Source organism: Triticum dicoccoides, chromosome 5B (assembly GCF_002162155.2).
Source record: "Triticum dicoccoides isolate Atlit2015 ecotype Zavitan chromosome 5B, WEW_v2.0, whole genome shotgun sequence".
In the NCBI taxonomy this organism is placed as follows: Eukaryota; Viridiplantae; Streptophyta; class Magnoliopsida; order Poales; family Poaceae; genus Triticum; species Triticum dicoccoides.
Window position 1 is genome coordinate 627,208,049 of NC_041389.1, and position 7,983 is coordinate 627,216,031.

Consider the following 7,983-nt stretch of genomic DNA (forward strand, 5'->3'; position numbering starts at 1 on the left):
TATCAATAAGACAAATTCAACCAAAATATTTCAATGGCTAATCGAGTGTTCGATAACTGTAGACTGCGGATACAAATGAAATGCGGAAATGATGAACATCTTCTTAGTGCGGAAATCCAAATCTAAGCTGAAATATGGCATTTCTTATGTTTAAAGTGACAATAACATGAGAGATAGTCCGCTGCCGCCGCAAGCAGAGTAGGTGCGTCGCACCTACTGGTAGCAAAACGGTGCGGCTGCGTGTGTTCTCCATGAGTAAAACTTCCATGCATACATAGCATCATGTAGGTGTACTTACATAACTCGTATAGTTGTTGCACATCACTACAAAGCCAAGCAAGACACAAGAATATGTGACAAAATGAGCATTCTGACCTTGTCAAGAACATTTGGATTTGCACCAGCTTCCAACAAGCACTTGATAGCTTCAGTTAAGCCCTTCTGCAGCCGTTACCAACGGATTATAACAAGGACCAGCACCACTCACATTAGCTCCACCCTATGAGATGCAAGTATGAAAAGCCAATCATTTGTTTAGTTGTTAATACAAAAATGACTAAATCAAACATCAGTTTATAGAAATCTAGATTCCTATTGCAGTACAAAAAGAGGATACAATACCTGAATCAATAGCTACAGATACTGGATCCTCTCTTGTTTGGTATTCCCTCACAGCCTTACTGAACTTTCATCAAACACCTTGCAGGCATAGATAAAAAAGAATTTGCACATGTAAATAAATGAGCTGAAGAGAAAGGGCAGGAGGCAAGGGGAAAAGCCAGGTGTGGCATCTTCTACTTTTCCATGGCCGCCTGCACCTCGGGGTCGGCAGCTGCCCTCTGACAGAGAGAGGGAGAGATGTAGAGGGATAGAGAGAGGCACTCACCAATGCGCGGAGCTTGGCAGCCAAAACGGAAGGGAAGCCGGCCCCAATGACCTCCTCCGCCTTCTATGCTAGTCACCACCAGTCGCTCCCGCGCGAGATGCAGGAGAGCGCACACGAGGCAGCCGCAGCTCGGCCTCTCCATCTTCTCCGGTCGCTGCAAACCATGGTGGAAGGTGGGCGGACGGGCTCCTCTCCATCTTCTCCACCCGCTGCAGGGAGAGAAGGGAACGGGCAGCTGGAGATGGAGCAACACCGGTCGCCTCCGGGTGCGGCGGCTCTGGCGAGATGGGAAGAGTGGAGGGAGGCGGCAACTGCGCTGGGAGTAGAGAGCGCCGAGCGGGGAAGGAGGGACGCGGGGGACCGCTCCGACCCGGACGCCCTCCATGGCATCGCCGCCGAGGCGCGCGGATGGAGGAGGAGAAGAGGACGCGGCGTGCGGATGGAGGAGGTGGCGCGGATGGAGGAGGAGGCGAGGACGCGGCTAGGGTTCATGGGGAAGACGCAGTCTGCGCGGTCTCGCTCCTGCCCGCGCTGCCTGCCTTTTTGGCCCGCTGAAAAGAGTAAAATGCCCTTGGCCCATTGAAAAGACTAAAATGCCCTTGATGGGATGCAGAATTTACAAGCGGTGGCATAGCGATTATATGGGGCGACGTGGAGGGCGCGGTCGTGACTACGAGTCTAGAAGGGTTTATATGTTCAATCACTTGTTTATTGCGACATGGACCACTGATATCTGAAATATATGAAAAAGAACATCAAGGCCCAAGAAAAAATATGCCCTCGTAAAAGTAAAAGAATGTACCAGTAAAAGAAATGCTCCAGTAAAAGTCCTCTGTTATTTTTAGTGTCAGTACCTCCAACTAACAGAATTACAATAGACGGTAACCCAAAAATATGTCCATCTCCTGAACTTCTTTGTTGAACTGTGTGACTAACACAATGTACACTCTCAAGGAAACGAAAACTTCCCAAACTGAAGAGACTGGACCAAAAAAACCATAAAGACCGAATGCCCGGGCTTATCCTCGCGTTCTATATAGTATTTATGTTTAATAACCAATTCAGCATCATCCAAGTAACTTGCTAGCATCCAGGTAAGAAAGTGCTCTGATGCAATGAAAAAACTAACCAATTCAGCATCATCAATGAAAGAATCTTCAGTGGCATACTGATTATCATCAGGCACATCACCCAGATCTTCTTCGTGACTACTATGCCTGCCCTATCAAAGTGCAGTATGAGGACATGGGGCAAAGACGTTATGCACATGGTGTATAATGTTAAAAGTGCATCTTGAGATAACAACATGTGCATTACCATGTAAAGGCGCTCGATTATCTCAATAACCACATTGAACCGATTTGACTGTGATGGATCATTTGGGTCATTTTCTGTTGGATGTACCTGACTCCAAAAAGATGAGACAACATCAATATCAAATATAACAATAATCCAACTGTTCTGCAACAACAAAAAACTAATTAATCTATCTATCACATGTGAAAACAAACACAAGATAGACTGATTAATCCAAAGAACGGGTAAGTGCAGCAGCTGGCAATGTGAACATCAAGGATGATAGATAATACATTAATATTTTCCATATACTGTGAACTACCAACAGGGAATTTTAATTAGAAAACGGCTTGTGTCTTGTATAGTGCAAAGTATGTAATTTCATTTTACAGTAACCACCTCATCAGTTACCCTGAACAGTTTTCTTGAATTTTCCTCAGGTTTTTGCTGCACTTTTGGTGGAAGCGTGTATATGTTTTGAGGCCCTGGAGAAGAAGCTAAGCAGACATAATCCTATCTCATTGCAAAGGGTTCCACTGTCCACGACAACACCTGATGTATGCCTTATTATCTCTATTTTACATCTCTTAACTTTTGTTGTCTGTACTAAATTTCTCTGTTGCAAACTACTTTTACGCTCGCTCTACATAGACTAACATTACTCCTCACGTGGCTACAACAGGATTGATCAGCCCACAAATGCACTAACAGTTGTATCTAGCTAGTCCCCAACATATTATGCACATAATAGAATCCCAATTTCTCCATCCCTCCCACTTGAAATCCCTTGGTTTGCATGCTTGATCGGCGCCCATAGTGGTCATGCTAAATTTTGAATGATAAATTCAAGTGGACCATTCCCATAGTTCTAACATACAAACCTACTTGATCAATCACCCCAGCTTCAAGAGCAATGTATCTTAACCAGCCTATCATATGAGAATCCAGAGGGCTGATGTTTGGAACAATGGTTCTTCTGAAGGTATCCCAAAATAATGAGACAAGGATGTAAATCACAATCATAAGAGTTACCTCCTATAACTCGGTGGAGGATTGAATGATGAAAAAACTATGCTGGCCACACACTTGATTTCTGCTAGTGCAGATGCCAGCAAATTAGTAAGAGCTACAGTAGTATCCTCCATGAAATTCAAACCATCAAGCTCCTGGTGAGCAGTTTTTCCTGCATCTACAGGGGAAAGCAAATAAGATCTACATCAACCACGGGTTGAATTAAGACTTGCGCACAAATCTAGTACTACTACTTGGTAAGACCTACCGCAACACCAGAGGGCCCCGCGAGGGGGGCGACGATGGGCTGTATCGCTGGGGCGTGCAAAGAGGGCGGTTCCCGGGTCTGCCTCCTTGACCAGCTTCTTCCAGGACACAATGATCGTCTCCCCGGGCCAATTTGTTTAGTACTGAACTAAAAATGGCTTGGCCGTCCAATTTATAAAAAAATCAGAAATGAGAATACATAAATCTTTAGACAATGCTAATAATGTAACTTGTCACAGACACAAAATTCGCTACTATTTTTTAGTGTTGAATTATACTAAATACAATATAAGGCATTCAGAAAAATCCTCACCTTAAATAAGGCATTACAACAAACTTGTTGGGAAAACCTGCACACAACTACCAGATAATTAAAAATAAGGCATTAATTCGTCTTAGCACAAGGAATTACGTCCTAGGAAAAAGAACAAAATTACTGACTAATGTCACATTGCTTGATTGGAGTATTACCTGGAAATGAAAACAAGCTAGGCAGATCATTGATGCACTATATGAATTACAAACAAGCACTGCAAAAATATACATCCAGTATAGAACAGAGGTCACTTAATATATATGCAAAATAAAAACATTGCCATACACAAAAATAAATCCAAACAATGATAGAATAAATCAAGAGGTTCATCCTGTTGTTCCCATCAACACAACAAAAATATGCATTTAGTATAGAACGGATGCCAAAATAAAGAGTTGGGATATACATTTCCATTGAAGTTCTTCGTTTCAGTTCAGGACAGTACCATTCAATCCATACACCCATCCCTACAAAACTGTATCAATAAGACAAATTCAACCAAAATATTTCAATGGCTAATCGAGTGTTCGATAACTGTAGACTGTGGATACAAATGAAATGCGGAAATGATGAACATCTTCTTAGTGCGGAAATCCAAATCTAAGCTGAAATATGGCATTTCTTATGTTTAAAGTGACAATAACATGAGAGATAGTCCGCCGCCGCCGCAAGCAGAGTAGGTGCGTCGCACCTACTGGTAGCAAAACGGTGCGGCTGCGTGTGTTCTCCATGAGTAAAACTTCCATGCATACATAGCATCATGTAGGTGTACTTACATAACTCGTATAGTTGTTGCACATCACTACAAAGCTAAGCAAGACACAAGAATATGTGACAAAATGAGCATTCTGACCTTGTCAAGAACATTTGGATTTGCACCAGCTTCCAACAAGCACTTGATAGCTTCAGTTAAGCCCTTCTGCAGCCGTTACCAACGGATTATAACAAGGACCAGCACCCCTCACATTAGCTCCACCCTATGAGATGCAAGTATGAAAAGCCAATCATTTGTTTAGTTGTTAATACAAAAATGAATAAATCAAACATCAGTTTATAGATATCTAGATTCCTATTGCAGTACAAAAAGAGGATACAATACCTGAATCAATAGCTATAGATACTGGATCCTCTCTTGTTTGGTATTCCCTCACAGCCTTACTGAACTTTCATCAAACACCTTGCAGGCATAGATAAAAAAGAATTTGCACATGTAAATAAATGAGCTGAAGAGAAAGGGCAGGAGGCAAGGGGAAAAGCCAGGTGTGGCATCTTCTACTTTTCCATGGCCGCCTGCACCTCAGGGTCGGCAGCTGCCCTCTGACAGAGAGAGGGAGAGATGTAGAGGGATAGAGAGAGGCACTCACCAACGCGCGGAGCTTGGCAGCCAAAACGGAAGGGAAGCCGGCCCCAATGACCTCCTCCGCCTTCTATGCTAGTCACCACCAGTCGCTCCCGCGCGAGATGCAGGAGAGCGCACACGAGGCAGCCGCAGCTTGGCCTCTCCATCTTCTTCGGTCGCTGCAAACCATGGTGGAAGGTGGGCGGACGAGCTGCTCTCCATCTTCTCCGCCCGATGCAGGGAGAGAAGGGAACGGGCAACTGGAGATGGAGCAACACCGGTCGCCTCCGGGTGCGGCGGCTCTGGCGAGATGGGAAGAGTGGAGGGAGGCGACAGCTGCGCTGGGAGTAGAGAGCGCCGAGCGGGGAAGGAGGGACGCGGGGGACCGCTCCGACCCGGCCGCCCTCCATGGCGTCGCCGCCAAGGCGCGCGGATGGAGGAGGAGAAGAGGACGCGGCGCGCGGATGGAGGAGGCGGCACGGATGGAGGAGGAGGCGAGGACGCGGCTAGGGTTCATGGGGAAGACGCAGTCTGCGCGGTCTCGCTCCTGCCCGCGCTGCCTGCGTTTTTGGCCCGCTGAAAAGAGTAAAATGCCCTTGGCCCGTTGAAAAGACTAAAATGCTCTTGGTGGGATGCAGAATTTACAAGCGGTGGCATAGCGATTATATGGGGCGAGGTGGAGGGCGCGGTCGTGACTACGAGTCTAGAAGGGTTTATATGTTCAATGGATGAAACCTTTTATGTGGTCGATGACCGTTGAACTCGTTAAACTTCTTATGTTGCCTTCGTGCTATGTTATGTGATCAAACTATGTTATTTGGTACTTGTTTCTTAGTGCGTAATGGCAAAATTTTGTGGATGTGATCAAACTATGTTATGTCTATAAAATTGTGCTTATGTTATGTTTCTTTTGTCTATGTTATGTTTCTTCTGTTATGTCTTATGGCGAAAAAAGATTGAAGACAAAAACAAAGTAGTTAAGTTTAGTACCAACCTACCGCCAGGAAACTCGGCGGTAGGTTTGTGTGGGCTACTGCCGTGGTCTTTGACGGTAGGTACGTCAGCAGCCGTTAACGGATTGACGGCCGTCAGGCACACCTACCGCCGGAACCTGCGGCAGTAGGCTGTGCAACGCTACCGCCTGAGATTCTGACGGTAGCAAAAGGGTCAGATTTCGAAACATTTTTAGACTGGGGTCAGATCTCGATTTTGTTTCGACGCCCCGCTCCCATGCACTACATCCCACCTGCCCACTAACCTTTCCTCCCGCAGACCCGACACAGGGTGATGATGTCCCTGCATCCGGGGGCCACATCTCCATGCCAGCCATGCCCGCTACGCCCGCATGCACAAACCAACTTGACGACGTGCACCCACTCCCCAATTTCCCGCGGGCTACATCACCCGCTGCCGATCCATGCCCTGCCTCCCAGTCCCATATTACGACACCGGCCGACATCCCAACCTCGGCCCATCCTTTGAGTCTTTGACTACATGCATGACGCCATCATCGCGAATCAACCTGTGGTTGAGTTGGTTAGGTGGACAGTGGGGTCCCCAACCCACCAGGGTTCAAATCCTGGTGCTCCCATTATTCCTGGATTTATTTCAGGATTTCCGGCGATGCGCTTTCAGTGGGAGGAGACGTTCCCGTCGACGACGAGGCGCCTATGGTGGCTTCGTAAATCTCAAGATGATATGCCGGCTCAGTCTCTCGGAGGTGCTCATAGGGGTAGAGTGTGCGTGTGTGCGTTCATAGGGATGAGTGTATGCGCGTGTATATGAGCGCTTGTGTCTGTCCTGATGCTCAAAAGAAAAACATGCATGACGCCATCACCTGTGGGACCGCCGAATCCGGGAACATACAGAGACGTACTCCTCTCTTCCCCGCATGCGCATGCAGTCTGCTCGGGCTCCCCTATAAATACTTCATGCCCCTCGCAGCCACCACAACCAGTCCATCAACTTACTCCTTCTCCCTCTCATAAGGCCAACTCCACCGCGCGACCCTATCCTGTCCGCCCTCGTCCATTTGGGGTAAAAGGAACAAACGAGACGGCCCAACACGCGGGCGCAAATGGACTTTTGTCCGCTTTGTGTCCGCTTTCGACCCATCCCCGGACCAAACTTGCGCCGGTTTTGGGGTAAAACGGACAGCGCGCCAACGGGCGGGATGCGCGCGCTTGTCCTCCCCTGGCCCGCCTGTCGGTGGGAGAAACCAACCCCCCCCCACGCCCATTTGGCGCCATTTTCCCCAAACCCTCCCACGTCCCTCCCGCCGCCCCCTCTCTCCCCCGTCCATGGCCGACGCCCCGCCGAGTTCCGGCAGCCTGGCCGTCGACCCGCCCGCAAAGGTGAAGAAGAAGGCGCCAAGGAAGCCGCGGTCGGAGTGCACGCCGGAGGAGATCGCTAAGTTGGACACGGAATCGGCGAAGAGGAGGGAACGTAGAGCGGTCGTCAAGGTCAATGCCGCCGCGGCCAAGAGAGCCGCCCAGCGCGAGGAGCTGGAGGCCGCTGCCGACGAGAAGGAGGACCTCGTCAACAAAGCGCATGCCATCCTCATGCTTGGCATGGGCCATCCTGCCGGGTTCCCTGCAGCGGCCGTCGGCCCGGCGAGCACCGGCTCGTCGGTCGCCCGGCCTACGCACTGCCAGTCGCCGACGTCGCGCACCACGCCCATGTCGCCCGGCTTCCCTCTGCCAAGGTACGACAGCCAGACCCGTTTCTCGGGGTCGCCGGAGGTGGGCTTGTTCGCGCCGTCCACACCGCGCCCCGCGGCCGTCATCGACCTCAACTTCACGCCCGGGTCCAGCAGCGGCGGGCGGCCGTCCGTCGAGATGCTAAGAAAGCAGGCACGGGCACCGTTCA

General features: G+C 48.9%; 2 long non-coding RNA genes across 2 annotated transcripts; both read right to left on the bottom strand.

Annotated features, from left to right (window-relative positions):
* Positions 1–1,585: 1,585 nt before the first annotated feature.
* Positions 1,586–2,257, bottom strand: LOC119306394. Its single transcript, XR_005148946.1, has 3 exons — positions 2,204–2,257; positions 2,016–2,103; positions 1,586–1,619 (listed from the first exon to the last, which is right to left on the bottom strand). It is a non-coding gene; the product is annotated as an uncharacterized LOC119306394 (long non-coding RNA).
* A 2-nt stretch (positions 2,258–2,259) lies between these two features.
* Positions 2,260–4,234, bottom strand: LOC119306395. Its single transcript, XR_005148947.1, has 6 exons — positions 4,183–4,234; positions 3,932–3,990; positions 3,774–3,810; positions 3,462–3,618; positions 3,215–3,371; positions 2,260–2,290 (listed from the first exon to the last, which is right to left on the bottom strand). It is a non-coding gene; the product is annotated as an uncharacterized LOC119306395 (long non-coding RNA).
* Between the last annotated feature and the right edge of the window lie 3,749 nt (positions 4,235–7,983).